The following is an 18365-nucleotide window of genomic DNA, read 5'->3' as shown; positions in this document are numbered from 1 at the left end:
CTGAAGTTTGCCAATGAACATCTGAATGATTCAGATGAGAACTGGGTGAAAGTGTTGTGGTCAGATGAGAACAAAATCGAGCTCTTTGGCATCAACTCAACTCGTCGTGTTTGGAGGAGGAGGAATGCTGCCTATGACCCCAAGAACACCATCCCCACCGTCAAACATGGAGGTGGAAACATTATGCTTTGGGGGTGTTTTTCTGCTAAGGGGACAGGACAACTTCACCGCATCAAAGGGACGATGGACGGGGCCATGTACCGTCAAATCTTGGATGAGAACCTCCTTCCCTCAGCCAGGGCATTGAAAATGGGTCGTGGATGGGTATTCCAGCATGACAATGAACCAAAACACACGGCCAATGCAACAAAGGAGTGGCTCAAGAAGAAGCACATTAAGGTCCTGGAGTGGCCTAGCCAGTCTCCAGACCTTAATCCCATAGAAAATCTGTGGAGGGAGCTGAAGGTTCGAGTTGCCAAACGTCAGCCTCTAAACCTTAATGACTTGGAGAAGATCTGCAAAGAGGAGTGGGACAAAATCCCTCCTGAGATGTGTGCAAACCTGGTGGCCAACTACAAGAAACGTCTGTCCTCTGTGATTACCAACAAGGGTTTTGCCACCAAGTACTAAGTCATGTTTTGCAGAGGGGTCAAATACTTATTTCCCTCATTAAAATGCAAATCAATTTATAACATTTTTGACATGCGTTTTTCTGGATTTTGTTGTTGTTATTCTGTCTCTCACTGTTCAAATAAACCTACCATTAAAATTATAGACTGATCATGACTTTGTCAATGGGCAAACGTACAAAATCAGCAGGGTATCAAATACTTTTTTCCCTCACTGTAGCTAGCTGATAGTTATGAAGTAAAACAGTTGCTTTGTGGATATCTTGTTTCGTCTATTGTTGCCATTGTCCTGACTGGAAGAAGGTTCAGTGAATGGGGAGGTGAAGCACGAGGCAATACAGTAGCGGGAGTGGGAGTGCTTCTCAAATATATGGTTTTATGTATTCTCCGCACTCTCATCCTCACAAGAACGTAATCAAGAGAACGTGGTCGGAGAATGTACTCGGAGCATGAGAGTGTAGAGCACGGTAGTATGCATATTGAAAAACACCCAAAGTTTACTAAACTGGTTGGAAATACATGTTCAGTTTGCATAATTTTACATTATACATTTTTGTCAGTTAGCAGACGCTCTTATCCCGAGCGACTTACAGTTAGAGAGTGCATACATTTTTCATACTTTTACATTTACAACAAAGTGAACAATATACTGCTACTGCAATGTCACTGAATGAACAGGATATTCATTCATAATACACTGATTGCGCTCTCAAATGTTTTAACTTTTTTATAATTGCTTGATGACCTTTTACTAGTATGAAAAAATGTATGCACTCACTAACTGCAAGTCGCTCTGGATAAGAGCATCTGCTAAATGACTAAAATGTAAAATGTTGCTAGCTTGTTGTTGATCACTTTCCACCTAAAGGTGGCAGTATACAACTTTTGTATACTGAAAAGTTGAATAGGGAAACGTCTTCCCAAAGTTGTTTATAAATAACTCCTTGAGAAGACCTTAATTGCATACTCCTCGCATCCTCTCTCCTTCTCAAAACCCATTGGATGAGAAAGCCAGAGGTCCCGCCGCTCTGACATTTTCCTCCAATTGGTTTTGAGTGTATATGCTTCATATACAGTCATTGGGAGTCTTTAGATTTTCCCGCTGTTTTATCTGTGATCATCCCTTTTCCTTGGTTATCATTAGTTACCACAGCCACAGTGTAAATATTGTAAAAAATCATAAAAACAAAAATATGCTTCATGGTCTTAATTTAAGGTTAGGGTTAGGCATAAGGTTAGCAGTGTGGTTAAGGTTAGGGTTAAGGTTAGGTTGAAATAAAATTCGAAGATAAATTGTAGAAATGGGCGGGGTTTAGCCATGGTTTTGACTTTGTGGCTATGGTAACTAGTGACGAACCTTTTTAGTGACGACCCTTTTGTTCCTTTTCCTGTTTACGCATTAGTTTACACAAGCCAGTGAAGGTAGCTTTTTAAGCTAAATAGTTTATATTTCCATTTTGATCATGCATGACCTCTATGTACAAATAAGAGAGCAGGTCTGGAATCAGTGTGGCAGGATAGGATGATTACATATACCAGGAGGAAAGGACTATTTCATCACGGGAAGCGGACGGGTCATGAAACGAGATCAACCAGAAGGACAACGCGGACAAGGACATGGGGTGGACAGACCTACTACATACTGAGGGGCTTCCTATCCCCTACGGGATTCGATTTCAATAGCGCATTGGAATGTTAACTGATGGACTACCTTGAACAATAAGTTACGAATAACAATACTAAAATCCTTAAACCCAGACATTATCTCAATAAATGAAACGCATTTGTGTCGGCAAGAAACTATTGATATTGAAGGGTATGTATGGTATGGACACAACATAAAAACTCATGTGAAAGCCCCCAGAGGCTCTGGGGGAGTGGGAATATGTGTAAAGTCTGATATGATGAAAGCATATAAAATTGAAATGATCGATAAAGCCATAGAAGGAATTATTGGTTTGCGCTTTGAACATAAGGAGTCAGATTATTGTTTTGTTGTGTTTTCATGCTATTTGCCACCCGAACAGTCCACATGGGGTAGAGATGCACCCTCCGTCTATAGTCATTTGTTAAGTGAAGTATACCTATACAGAAGCAGATGCTATTTACATGTGTGGGGATCTTAACAGTCGAATTGGGAGGTTAGATGATTATATAAATGATATTGATGATATTTCATTGCGTGTTGCTTTGGATGACTTTGTTAATCATCATGGGGAAACCCTATTAGAATTCCTTTGGGACTCTAAAATGTGTATCATTAATGGAAGGACATGCCCGTTAAGCGATAACTTTACATCCATATCTGGCAAAGGAAATGCTGTGGTGGACTATATAGTTACCCTCCACGACTGTCTAGAAACTTGTTTGAAATTTAAGGTGTTACCCCCTACACAGATGGTTGAAGAATGCAGATGTTTTTACTTAATTGGAGAAAAAAGTAGACTTCCTGAACATTCTATTTTATTTATGATATTTTCTGTTGGCCACAAACTTTCTCAACCAGGTATTACTGTGCATTATTCGGGGCAAAAGATACATACCTATAGGCCTAAATGTAAGAAAATAAATGTGCCAAATTGCTTTCTATGTTCTGGAATGGCATGTAGAGCTCTGGTGGAACTAATCGAAACTCTGCAAAGATGCCAAGAAACAACATTTGATTTAGATGTGTGGTATGAAACATTTTGTGATCATATATTCTGAAATAGGAAAAAATTATGCGAATAAAGAATACACCCCCAAATCCAGGAAAATTTGGAATGATAAGTTAAGGGATCTATGGTCAGTAATGCGCAAGATTGATATTACACAGGTACTGAGTTTGTGCTCAGGTAATGAAAATGTGGCATATTTTGAGGATTTTTTTTATAAAGACATGCACTACCAGTCAAAAGTTTTAGAACACCTACACATTCAAGGGTTTTTCTTTAATTGTTACTATTTTCTACATTGTAGAATAATAGTGAAGACATCAAAACTATGAAATAACACATATGGAATCATGTAGTAACCAAAAAAGTGTTAAACAAGTCAAAATATATTTTAAATTTGAGATTCTTCAAAGTAGCCACCCTTTGCCTTGATGACAGCTTTGCACACTCTTGGCATTCTCTCAACCAGCTTCATGAGGAATGCTTTTCCAACAGTCTTGAAGGGGTTCCCACATATGCTGAGCACTTGTTGGCTGCTTTTCCTTCACTCTGCGGTCCAACTCATCCCAAACCATCTCAATTGGGTTGAGTTCGGGTGATTGTGGAGGCCAGGTCATCTGATGCAGCACTCCATCACTCTCCTTCTTGGTCAAATAGCCCTTACACAGCCTGGAGGTGTGTTTTGGGTCATTGTCCTGTTGAAAAACAAATGATAGTCCCATTAAGCGCAAACTAGATGGGATGGCTTATCGCTGCAGAATGCTGTGGTAGCCGTGCTGGTTAAGTGTGCCTTGAATTCTAAATAAATCACTGACAGTGTCACCAGCAAAGCACCCCGACACCATCACACCTCCTCCTCCATGCTTCACGGTGGGAAGCACACATGTGGAGATCATCCGTTCACCTACTCTGCGTCACACAAAGACATGGCGGTTGGAACCAAAAATCTCAAATTTGGAACAATTTAATACATTTTAGAATAAGGCTGGAATGTAACAAAATGTGGAAAAAGTCAAGGTGTCTGAATACTTTCCGAATGCACTGTTTGTGATGGGATGTTTAGACATTATGGATAGTATGTGGATAGAACATGTAGTATATCTGAAGAATACATAGGATATAATTGTATATGAACAGCAATAGTTGAATAGGCTGGCCTTGACTAGAATACAGGCCTTGCGAAAGTATTCACCCCCCTTGGCATTTTTCCTATTTTGTTGCCTTACAACCTGGAAATAAAAATGGATTTTTGGGGGGTTTGTATCATTTGATTTACACAACATGACTACCACTTTGAAGATGCAACATATTTTTGATTGTGAAACAAACAAGAAATAAGACAAAAAAACAGAAAACTTGAGCGTGCATAACTATTCACACCCCCCCAAGGTCAATCCTATGTAGAGCCACCTTTTGCAGCAATTACAGCTGCAAGTCTCTTGGGGTATGTCTCTATAAGCTTGGCACATCTAGCCACTGGGATTTTTGCCCATTCTTCAAGGAAAAACTGCTCCAGCTCCTTCAAGTTGGATTGGTTCCGCTGGTGTACAGCAATCTTTAAGTCATACCACAGATTCTCAATTGGATTGAGGTCTGGGCTTTGACTAGGCCATTCCAAGACGTTTAAATGTTTCCCCTTAAACCACTCAAGTGTTGCTTTAGCAGTATGCTTAGGGTCATTGTCCTGCTGGAAGGTGAACCTCCGTCCCAGTCTCAAATCTCTGGAAGACTGAAACAGGTTTCCCTCAAGAGTTTCCCTGTATTTAGCGCCATCCATCATTCCTTCAATTCTGACCAGTTTCCCAGTCCCTGGCGATGAAAAACATCCCCACAGCATGATACTGCCAACACCATGCTTCACTGTGGGGATGGTGTTCTCGGGGTGATGAGAGGTGTTGGGTTTGCGCCAGACATAGTGTTTTCCTTGATGGCCAAAAAGCTCAATTTTAGTCTAATCTGACCAGAGTACCTGGTACGGCTTAAAGTGGTCCTATGGACAGATACTCCAATCACCGCTGTGGAGCTTTGCAGCTCCTTCAGGGTTATCTTTGGTCTCTTTGTTGCCTCTCTGATTAATGCCCTCCTTGCCTGATCCGTGAGTTTTGGTGGGCGGCCCTCTCTTGGCAGGTTTGTTGTGGTACCATATTCTTTCCATTTTTTAATAATGGATTTAATAGTGCTCCGTGGGATGTTGAAAGTTTTGGATAGTTTTTTATAACCCAACCCTGATCTGTACTTCTCCACAACTTTGTCCCTGACCTGTTTGGAGAGCTCCTTGGTCTTCATGGTGCTTGGTGGTGCCCCTTGCTTAGTGGTGTTGCAGACTCTGGGGCCTTTCAGAACAGGTGTATATATACTGAGATCATGTGACAGATCATGTGACACTTAGATTGCACACAGGTGGACTTTATTTAACTAATTATGTGACTTCTGAAGGTAATTGGTTGCACCAGATCTTATTTAGGGGCTTCATAGCAAAGGGGGTCCCCTGCTGATTTTGTACATGCCATTTTGATTCCCAGTTACATTGCCTTGTAATTCCGTTACCAAAAACCCACATCTTTAAGATATTTTCACATTTCTCTCCCTCATGAGGAGAGAGTATAATGAAAGTTCACAGAAGTAACAAGTAAAGGTAGACCTATCAATTAGTTAGTGTTTTTGCTGATATCACGTTTGTTTATGAATTAAGTGATTTAAAACACGTAATTCTATTACCAAATCGGTAACGGAATTACTGCAATTGAATTGGCTACAATGGGGAATCATAGCAGTCACAAACCACAGTTGTGTCACCTGCTACTGTCCTCCCTTCCACTGGCATGCTGTTATGTTCAGCTCATTGCTCATACGTTTCCCCCTCCCCCCTCTTTCTGTAGTCTGTGAAAAGTCTGGACAACCTCTTAGTCTCTCTTCTCAATCTCCAGTTAATGTCACCTCTCCCGGCTCTTACTGACACCTACCTTGACACATATCACTAGTGCTGAGCGATTAACCAACATTTGTTTAGTTTTTTGGTTATTAAACAATTAATTGACCGACGTAGGTTCAATTACTTGCAATCCATTTAGTTCTGTGTTTTTCTGAGCCCACAGCCCCATTCCTCTAGAGAGAAATCAAATTATTCACGAGAGAAATCAAGTCAAGAACCATGTGGGATGCTGGGCTGAAGGGAGTTGTAGTTTTTATAAGGAAACATTCAACCTAGTTCAGCTCAGAAACGTGGTAATTAACTACAATGACCATAATCCATTGCGCCTGTTCTTTCCAGCTCGGACACAGATACACTTTTGTGCATGCCAGGTTAGATACACTAAGACCGCATGAGAGAGGAACCTACACAACTACATCAAAGTATGCCTTATCTACTTTGAAGAACTAGTAAAATGATTGTCAGACAGCTCTGCAACACACTTAGGCAGGCTAGCCTAGCTAACAAAGATGACTAAAGACGGTACAGTATGGGGAGCACAGAGACGACATTTAGATGGTCTGGCTGGCTGCTACTGCTAGAGATTAGATGATGGCTTTAAAGGGACATTTCACCACAGCTCTTTCATAGCTTTCACAAGGTCAGTCTATGTCATGGAAAGAGAAGGTGTTTCTTAATGTTTTGTATACTCAGTGTATATTTATATCCCAGAACATTGGTTTACAAATATTTATGAATAAACTTTGCTATTCTGTCTTTTTTTTAAACCATAAATCAGTGCTGTTACAATTAATCACAGTATGCTCCTATTAAGACCAAATTGCATTGAAACACATGGGGATTTTGTTGATTGCCCTAATAGTCAATAAACCTGAGCATAAATGTTTTTTTCTTCAGATTTAGGTAGATTAAAATACTCAAACTAAAGTAATGCATCTATTCATGATGCCTGTTCCAAGATTAAAAACAATTAAGAATATGGCCAAAAAAATCGTATTTATTTTTTCTAAACTTATGGGCAATTCACGACATGTAGTCCAGTGTTAACGACACCGTACATGTCTCTAACAGTACACCTTATTCAAGACTGGAAACTGCATTCTAAATGCCTGCAGACAAGCGTTTTTTCAGAAGACCAGGCAGCGGACCACCTAGCTCACCTAGTGAGGCACTAAAATAATGGAAATTGGAAGAGAAAACAGTCCGCAATAACAGCAGACAACGTGACAAACATTGCAGCTGCAATCAGAAAACTGGGCAATGGTTGAATTGTTTCGGCCACAATTTAAACCTTGTGCAGAATGAGAAACAGACCGAGCCTTGGGAGTCTGCTGCACTATTACAGGCTCTTTCTCACACTTCTGGCCTAAAAAATGAGACTTCCTGAAAGCACAGGCTGAGCTTGGCCTCAGAGCATTGTCTAGTATCTATAACTACATTTTAAAACCCATATATTATTTGTAATGTGTAGTAGGCTAGGTCATGCACAAATAAATGCACATCTTAACGAATAATTGCCCATTTGAGTTAGGTTGTAATTGTTAAGCTGCAACCAGCAGCAGTGAATTTAGTTAGCCTTGTTGTGCAATTTATTTGAGGCATTTGATAGCTTAGGCTGTAGGCCAAGCCTATACTGTAGCCTATATACCTCTGTGCAATTCCTCAATATGTGCAATTCTATGGTAAACAATTCATATTTTTGTTATTTATATATTTGTATTATGTTTTTTTTGGTTGATTGTTTTTAAGACAGGTGGACGTGCTAACAATTTGCTCTTTTTGCTGTCCTATTTATACCTAAGCTACTGGTAATTTTGAAGGCCTAAGGTTATTTATATCTTGTTGGTGCTCAATATTCTATGCTGCTGAATAAATCTTAGTAAATAAATCTTGTGTTATTTCTTATTTAATTGTTTTGTTATAGTTTGCCCTTTTTACTGTTCTATTTTGGTAGCATGGAGCAACTGCAAGTCATTTCATTTCCATGAGGCATAACGTTTTTATTAAATATGTACTATGTTATTGCACTCAGAAGTTGTTTGTTTATACACTGCTCAAAAAAATAAAGGGAACACTAAAAGAACACATCCTAGATCTGAATGAATGAAATAATCTTATTAAATACTTTTTTCTTTACATAGTTGAATGTGCTGACAACAAAATCACACAAAAATTATCAATGGAAATCAAATGTATCAACCCATGGAGGTCTGGATTTGGAGTCACCCTCAAAATTAAAGTGGAAAACCACACTGCAGGCTGATCCAACTTTGATGTAATGTCCTTAAAACAAGTCAAAATGAGGCTCAGTAGTGTGTGTGGCCTTCACGTGCCTGTATGACATCCCTACAACGCCTGGGCATGCTCCTGATGAGGTGGCGGATGGTCTCCTGAGGGATCTCCTCCCAGACCTGGACTAAAGCGTCCGCCAACTCCTGGACAGTCTGTGGTGCAACGTGGCGTTGGTGGATGGAGCGAGACATGATGTCCCAGATGTGCTCAATTGGATTCAGGTCTGGGGAACGGGCGGGCCAGTCCATAGCATCAATGCCTTCCTCTTGCAGGAACTGCTGACACACTCCAGCCACATGAGGTCTAGCATTGTCTTGCATTAGGAGGAACCCAGGGCCAACCGCACCAGCATATGGTCTCACAAGGGGTCTGAGGATCTCATCTCGGTACCTAATGGCAGTCAGGCTACCTCTGGCGAGCACATGGAGGGCTGTGCGGCCCCCCAAAGAAATGCCACCCCACACCATGACTGACCCACCGCCAAACCGGTCATGCTGGAGGATGTTGCAGGCAGCAGAATGTTCTCCACGGTGTCTCCAGACTCTGTCACGTCTGTCACGTGCTCAGTGTGAACCTGTTTTCATCTGTGAAGAGCACAGGGCGCCAGTGGCGAATTTGCCAATCTTGGTGTTTTCTGGCAAATGCCAACCGTCCTGCACGGTGTTGGGCTGTAAGCACAACCACCACCTGTGGACGTCAGGCCCTCATACCACCCTCATGGAGTCTGTTTCTGACCGTTTGAGCAGACACATGCACATTTGTGGCCTGCTGGAGGTCATTTTGCAGGGCTCTGGCAGTGCTCCTCCTGCTCCTCCTTGCACAAAGGTGGAGGTAGCAGTCCTGCTGCTGGGTTGTTGCCCTCCTACGGCCTCCTCCACATCTCCTGATGTACTGGCCTGTCTCCTGGTAGCGCCTCCATGCTCTGGACACTACGCTGACAGACACAGCAAACCTTCTTGCCACAGCTCGCATTGATGTGCCATCCTGGATGTGCTGCACTACCTGAGCCACTTGTGTGGGTTGTAGACTCCGTCTCATGCTACCACTAGAGTGAAAGCACCACCAGCATTCAAAAGTGACCAAAACATCAGCCAGGAAGCATAGGAACTGAGAAGTGGTCTGTGGTCACCACCTGCAAAACCAGTCCTTTATTGGGAGTGTCTTGCTAATTGCCTATAATTTCCACCTGTTGTCTATTCCATTTGCACAACAGCATGTGACATTTATTGTCAATCAGTGTTGCTTCCTAAGTGGACAGTTTGATTTCACAGAAGTGTGATTGACTTGGAGTAACATTGTGTTGTTTAAGTGTTCCCTTTATTTTTTGGAGCAGTGTATTTGAAGAAACGCAATGCTCTTTGTTCATTTGTCAGCATGCAGAGTTAATGCCTTGAGTCCCACCCTATCTGTGATTATTTTTTTGGGTGCTTCCCAAATAAACGTTTTATAAGAAGGTTGAGATTGTTTTATTGACTGCTTACTGTGTGCAAATTAAAGAATGAACGTTAACCTGCACATTGAGTTGGATTCTAAACCTAAATGGAAGGCTACAAGCAACAGGCATGGTTGTGGTTGTTGGGAAAGTCAACCATTAAACGGAATAATTAGTATTCTACGCAAGTTGCACATAAAATGGCGCCTCATGGCGAGATTGTTGTGGCGCATTGTGTTGACGAAAATGTGTGAACCCTAATTCCAATAACAAGTAGGCCTAAAGAAGGTGCATGCTGCAACATTGTGTCACAATAGCGGCACTTCCATAAGGCAGGTAGCTTTGTCAGCGTCATTCCAAGCAAACAGTTTGAAGCACACTTATTCAATCTTTCATAATCAAATTTATACCAAATCGTTTATTTCAAAATTTACTTTGATATCACGGGTAGAGTGAGGCTACGACTGCAGTAGCTTATTGCTGGTGCTGTTCAGGAAATGTTACATTTTTAAAGCAAGATGTGTTTACAGTAATGACACACACAGCAAGATCTAAGTGAGCTTGATTCGTTTTTTTAGTAGATCGTTCATCCAGTGTTATGACCATTGCTTACCATACAATGCCCATATTATGCCAGCTTAAAATATGGGTTAATATAATTGGTTAGTCTATATTACAGGGAACTTTTAAGTAACAATTTAATTTTAACAGCTAAATTGGATGGTAAATATGAAAATATGAAAATGTATGCACTCACTAATTGTAAGTCGCTCTGGATAAGAGCATCTGCTAAATGAGTAAAAATTTAAATGTAAATGTAAATATTTTGTTACATCTGCCACTAGTAGATCACAAATCCATTGTCATTAACCTTGCAAAACATGCCCATATTATGCCAGCTTCAACATTGGAAAAACACTAGTTACTGTTTATTACAGTGAACTTTGAGCTAACATAATTTAACACAGAACAAATTGATGGTAAACATTATCACATCTGCAACTAGTAGATCACTAATCCATTGTCATTAACATTGCAAAGCATAACATGCCCATATTATGCCAGCTTCAATATAATTTCATGTAATTAAACTGTTTTTTTAATTAACAAGAAAAAGCACTTTGTTGCAATCTAGTTTACTATGTTAAGTACGATAATATTCTAATAGAAAGCATGAGCTGGCGCACACCCAGAGAAAAGTATTTAGTGTAGAGGGGCTGACTAACCGCAAATAAACTGTAAGCTATAAAAACAAAGAGAGTCGCACACTCCATGTATGTGAACTCCCAGTCATTTATTGGGTAAAACACCAATGTTTCGCCATCACTGTGCCTTCTTCAGGGTAATGTCATGAATGCTTGAACCAGGTTACGTAGACAAACAGTACAATTAGTGCAACCAATAACAATAGTGAGAGGTGTTGTCATAATTATTAGGTTGATTAGAATGAATTGAGTGAAACTCTTAAGACAATCGTTTACAGCATATTGCATGTATTAGGATATTGTTATTATTAGCATAATATTAGCATCAACATACATTATTGTTTAATTTAATTTCACATATATATTTAATTGTTTCCAATGTAATTAAATGTTTTGGTTCAACCATAATGCATAATAAGCATCATCAACAGGGGGAACATATTGTGTGTACACTGATAAGCTGTAGAAATAACATATTCATTCATAAGACTTGTTCATAGAAAATATAATTGTTCATAAGAAGGGCCTGAGATCAATATTCAGACCACTAGGTGTCAATGTTTTAAAATAGGATATCCAGTAGGCCTCCCTCTGTTGTAGTAGGATCTCAATGTTACCTCCTCTCCTTGGTAGAGCAACATGCTCAATGCCTGTGTATTTGAGGGAGGAGATGGGATGGTTAGCTTCAACAAAGTGAGCTGCTACTGGATAGTCATTAACATTGCAAAGCATAACATGCCCATATTATGCCAGCTTCAATATAATTTAATGTAATTAAACTGTGTTTTTAATTAACAAGAAAAAGCATCTAGTTTACTGTGTTAAGTACAATAATATTTTTTTATGGCACACATGGACTACATTACTACATAGTAAAAACATTTAAAGGCAACAGGATATCTGAACTTTGTTGTCCATCAAGTGCATTCCTTTATGGTTGTAGTACAGTTGAAGTCAGAAGTTTACAAATACATTTAAACTCAGTTTTTCACAATTCCTGACATTTAATCCTAGTAAAAATTCCCTGTCTTATATACACTAAATTGATTGTGCCTTTAAACAGCTTGGAAAATTCCAGAAATGATGTCATGGCTTTAGAAGCTTCTGATAGACTAATTGACATCATTTGAGTCTATTGGTGGTGTACCTGTGGATGTATTTCAAGGCCTAACTTCAAACTCAGTGCCTCTTTGCTTGACATCATGGGAAAATCAAAAGAAATTAGCCAAGACCTCAGAAATAAATTGTAGACCTCCACAAGTCTGGTTCATCCTTGGGAGCAATTTCCAAACGCCTGACGGTACCACGTTCATCGATACAAACAATAGTACGCAAGTATAAACACCATGGGCACACGCAGCCGTCATACCGCTCAGGAAGGAGACACGTTCTGTCTCCTTAAGATGAACGTACTTTAGAGTGCAAATCAATTCCAGAACAACAGCAAAGGACCTTGTAAAGATGCTGGAGGAAACAGGTACAAAAGTATCTATATCCACAGTAAAACAAGTCCTATATCGATATAACCTGAAAGGCCGCTCAGCAAGGAAGAAGCCACTGCTTTAAGCCATTGCTTAAATAAAAAAATAAGCAAACACGTTTGGTGTTCACCAAAAGGCATGTGGGAGACTCCCCAAACATATGGAAGAAGGTACTCTGGTCAGATGAGACTAAAATTGAGCTTTTTTGCCTTCAAGGAAAACACTATGTCTGGCGCAAACCCAACACCTCTCATCACCCCGAGCACACCATCCCATGGTGGTGGTAGAATCATGCTGTGGGGATGTTCTTCATCGGCAGGGACTGGGAAACTGGTCAGAATTGAAGGAATGGATGGTGCTAAATACAGGGAAATTCTTGAGGGAAACCTGTTTCAGTCTTCCAGAGATTTGAGACTGGGACGGAGGATCACCTTCCAGCAGAACAATGACCCTAAGCATACTGCTAAAACAACACTCGAGTGGTTTAAGGGGAAACATTTACATGTCTTGGAATGGCCTAGTCAAAGCCCAGATCTCAATCCTATTGAGAATCTGTGGTATGACTTAAAGATTGCTGTACACCAGCGGAACCCATTCAACTTGAAGGATCTGGAGCAGTTTTGCCTTTGAAGAATGGGCAAAAATCCCAGTGGCTAGATGTGCCAAGCTTATAGAGACATACCCCAAGAGACTTGCAGCTGTAATTGCTGCAAAAGGTGGCTCTACAAAGTATTAACTTTGTGGGGGTGAATAGTTATGCACGCTCAAGTTTGTTTTGGTCTTATTTCTTGTTTGTTTCACAATAAAACATATTTTGCATCTTCAAAGTGGTAGGTATGTTGTGTAAATTAAATGATACAACCCCCCCCCAAAATCCATTTTAATTCCAGGTTGTAAGGCAACAAAATAGGAAAAATGCTAAAGGGGGTGAATTCTTTCACAAGCCACGAGTTGAGGACCAATTAAATCAGATTCCCTCCCTCTCGCAAAGATTGCATCATCATCCCCTTCATTTGAGGAAGATGACTGATTAAATATTTTATTAATCAAATGTTTTTTAGTGTAATTTTTTTTTTTAATGTTAAAATACCTATCACATTGCACATTTAGTAATGACAGAATGCATTTAAACATCACACACAGTAAAACTTTAGTATGACTTAATACACTTATTTGATTAATAGAAGTGGGAAAAAAGGTGCTTGTGCACACCAAAGCACAATAAAGACGGCATCAACGAAAAGTAATAAAATAAAGACGGCACTTCTAAAATACTATTTCACACCCTAGCCTGCTGAATTTGCAAGATAACTTTTATTTCATTTTGAAAACTACTGTTCTGAACTATCACTCTGAAAGTGCAGTTGAAGATGTACAAATATCATACCCCCAAGACATTCTAACCTCTCACCATTACAATAACAGGGGAGGTTAGCATTTTTGGGGGATATGATATTTGTGCGTGTGTAACTTTCTCACTCATCATTATTCACGATTCATTCAGGACTATCCGTAATCATGGTAGCATCCACATTAATGTAGAAGTGTTTAGAAACATATTCTATTCTTATTTACAATAAAAGTGACTCCAAAATGACACTACATTATTTACCATTCATTTCTATTGGGCACAAAATAATCTGAAACACAACCAAAACAAACAGCAAATGCATCCAACAAGTTTGTAGAGTCACAAGCTTGATGAAATCATTGCATGCTAGGAATATGGGACCAAATACTACACTTTTGACTACTTTAATACACATAAACGTGAATTTGTCTTTTGGACCCTAAAATGGTGGAACTCTGTACAAAAAGTGCTGTAATTTCTAAAATGGTTCACCTGATATGGATGGAAATACTCTCAGATTAAAGATGACAGTCTGTGCTTTAACCTCATAGTCATTGTATCATTTCAAATCCAAGGTGCTGGAGTACAGAGCCAAAACAACAACAAATGTGTCACTGTGCCAATAATTACAGAGGGCACTGTAAGTGTCGAGGTAAAAAATGGTCTATTATTGTCAGTTATTGGACACGCTATTTGTGGGCTCGCTCGTGCTTACAGTATGGTGTGCGTTTTCACTCAACAGTTGGCTCTCATTTAGCTGTTATCCCTTGTCCTAACAGTCAGCACAAATCTTTGTCACTTTCACTTGATTGCAACCAGCTGAAACAGGTGTCTTTGGTTCCCTTTGGAGTGCATCTGCCCACCTTGCAGTTTGTCTTCCCCGGGAGCTGTGCGCAATTTGGCTTGCGCAATGGCTCGTGTGGAATCCCTGCTGCTGCCTTGGCCCTCATATTTCTCTAACATAGCCCTTGTGTCAGACTCAAGATGAAGTCTCTCCTGCTCATGGTGTTGTTCATGCACTGCAACACGTGTGCGTTGATAGCAGCCAAGTCAAGCATGTTGTAGAACACAGCAGCAGGCCAGCTGCGAGTTCCTCCTTCCACCTAGTACAGCTGTGGAAACATTATCCAACACTCGCTCACCTGCTGCCCGATATGGATCCTTTCCCAGATATGGAAAGCCGTTCAGCATGAATCAGAATAATAATCATCAAAGATGTTATGATCCATTTCTTCCCTGCCATCTGAGTTGTTTTCATTCAGCATGTGAATCCATTCGTCTTGGTCTTGCCATTGTAAATTAGTCACGCTCTCACTGTGTAACCTACTCCAAGTAGGCCTAGACATAGCCGCGGGAAGTAGTTTGGGGGTTGGGGTGCTGTAAATGTTGTCAAAAATATTTTCGCCCTGGCAGGACTATTAAAGGCCCAGTGCACTACTTTTGTTAAAAATAACAAATTCAGATTTTTCAAGGGGTGCTTCAGCACCCTCAGCACCCCTACTTCCCGTGGCTATGGGCCTAGAGTAGAATAATAAGACTGCTTGGATTCGGTGGACTGATATAGGGTACACCGTTTAGAGATTATAATTAGAATATTTTTTTGATTATAATTACAATAGATGAATACAATAGAATGGCCCGCCCTGTTCTTCAATCACAATATGTGATTACATAATTATAGCTGTTCGCTTCCACTCATTCATCAATTTACCCATTCTCCCCCATCATACTATACTTCATTTATTTCATCTGTTGTTATATGTGTGAAATTTGTTTTGGTATAGTTTAGGTTCAGTTTCGAAGCAATTATAAGGGTGATTATCAACTGGGCATGGCACATTCAACTATCGGAGATGGAGCGGAGCAGGCCGGGGAAAACCATTCAAAAAATCACATGCCATCCTAAAACTGGTTATAACTCCAGTTCTGTTTGTGATATTAACATTCTAACAATGACTGTGTGTTATATAGACTTATTTAGGAAAAGTCAAGGATGAGGGGGACATTACCTTCACCCTGCGGTCCAACTCATCCCAAACCATCTCAATTGGGTTTAGGTTGGGTGATTGTGGAGGCCAGGTCATCTGATGCAGCACTCCATCAATCTCCTTCTTGGTAAAATAGCCCTTACAGAGCCTGGAGGTGTGTTGGGTCATTGTCCTGTTGAAACACAAATGATAGTCCCAGTAAGCCCAAACCAGATGGGATGGCGTATCGCTGCAGAATGCTGTGGTAGCCATGCTGGTTAAGTGTGCCTTGAATTCTAAATAAATCACAGACAGTGTCACCAGCAAAGCACCCCCACACTTTAACACCTCCTCCTCCATACTTGACGGTGGGAACTAAACATGCGGAGATCATCCGTTCACCCACACCGCATCTCACAAAGACACCTAATTTCCACCAGCATGTTAAATGTGCAACCAGAGAAAAAAAAAACTCTAGACCACCTTTACTCCACACACAGAGATGCATACAAAGCTCTCCCTCGCCCTCCATTTGGCAAATCTGACCATAACTTTATCCTCCTGATTCCTGCTTATAAGCAACAACTAAAGCAGGAAGCACCAGTGACTCGGTTAATAAAAAAGTGGTCAGATGATGCAGATGCTAAACTACAGGACTGTTTTACTAGCACAAACTGGAATATGTTCTGGGATTGTTCAGATAGCATTGAGGAGTACACCACATCAGTCACTGGCTTCATCAATAAGTGCATCGATGACGTCGTCTCCACAGTGACTGTACGTACATACCCCAACCAGAAGCCATGGATTACAGGCAACATTTGCACTGAGCTAAAGGGTAGAGCTGCCGCTTTCAAGGAGCGGGACTCTAACCCGGACGCTTATAAGAAATCCCGCTATGCCCTCAGACGAACCATCAAACAGGCAAAGAGTCAATACCGGACAAAGATTGAATCGTACTACACCGGCTCTGACGCTCGTCGGATGTGGCAGGGCTTGAAAACTATTACAGACTACAAAGGGAAGAACAGCCACGAGCTGCCCAGTGACACAAGCCTACCAGACGAGCTAAATCACATCTATGCTCGCTTCGAGGCAAGCAACACTGAAGCATGCATGAGCGCACCAGCTGTTCCGGATGACTATGTGATCATCAAGTTCTACAGCTGCACCATCGAGAGCATCCTGACTGGTTGCATCACCGCCTGGTATGGCAACTGCTTGGCCTCCGACCGCAAGGCACTACAGAGGGTAGTGCGTACGGCCCAGTACATTACTGGGGCCAAGCTTCCTGCCATCCAGGACCTCTATACTAGGCGGTGTCAGAGGAAGGCCCTCAAAATTGTCAAAGACTCCAGCCACCCTAGTCATAGACTGTTCTCTCTGCTACCGCACGGCAAGCGGTACCAGAGCGCCAAGTCTAGATCCAAAAGGCTTCTCAACAGCTTCTACCCCCAAGCCATAAGACTCCTGAACAGCTAATCATGGCTACCCGGACTATTTGCACTGCCCCCCCACCCCCACCCCATCCCCCTCTTTTACGCTGCTGCTACTCTGTTTATTATTTATGCATAGTCACTTTAACTCTACCCACATGTACATATTACCTCAATTACCTCAACTAGCCGGTGCCCCCGCACATTGACTCTGCACCGGTACCCCCCTGTATATAGCCTCCCTACTGTTATTTTACTGCTGCTCTTTAGTTATTTGCTTTTATTCTTTAAAAAAATAATAATAATAATAATAATTCATTGGACTCCAGACCAAAGGACACATTTCCACTGGTCTAATGTCCATTGGCCCAAGCAGGTCTCTTCTTATTGGTGTCCTTTATTAGTGGTTCCTTTGCAGTTATTTTACCATGAAGGCTTGATTCACAAAGTCCCCTCTGAACAGTTGATGTTGAGATGTGTCTGTTACTTGAACCTCGTGAAGCATTTATTTGGGCTGCAATCTCTGAGGATGGTAACTATAGTGAACGTATCCTCTGCAGCAGAGGTAACTCTGGGTCTTCCATTCCTGTGGCGGTCCTCATGAGAGCCAGTTTCATCATAGTGCTTGATGGTTTTTGCGACTGCATTTGAAGAAACGTTCTAAGTTCTTGAAATGTTCCGTATTGACTGACCTTCATGTCTTAAAGTAATGATGGACTGTCGTTTCTCTTTGCTTATTTGAGCTGTTCTAGCCATAATATGGACTTGGTCTTTTACCAATTAGGGATACCTTCTGTATACCCCGCCTACCTTGTCACAACACAACTGATTGGCTCAAACGCATTAAGAACACCTGTTAATTGAAATGCATTCCAGGTGACTACCTCATGAAGCTGGTTGAGAGATTGCCAAGAGTGTGCAAAGCTGTCATCAAGGCAAAGGGTGGCTATTTGAAGAATCTCAAATTTAAAATATATTTTGATTTG

The sequence above is a fragment of the Coregonus lavaretus genome, assembly GCF_964263955.1.
Source record: "Coregonus lavaretus genome assembly, chromosome: 23".
Taxonomy (NCBI): domain Eukaryota; kingdom Metazoa; phylum Chordata; class Actinopteri; order Salmoniformes; family Salmonidae; genus Coregonus; species Coregonus lavaretus.
This window is presented reverse-complemented; position numbering follows the sequence as displayed.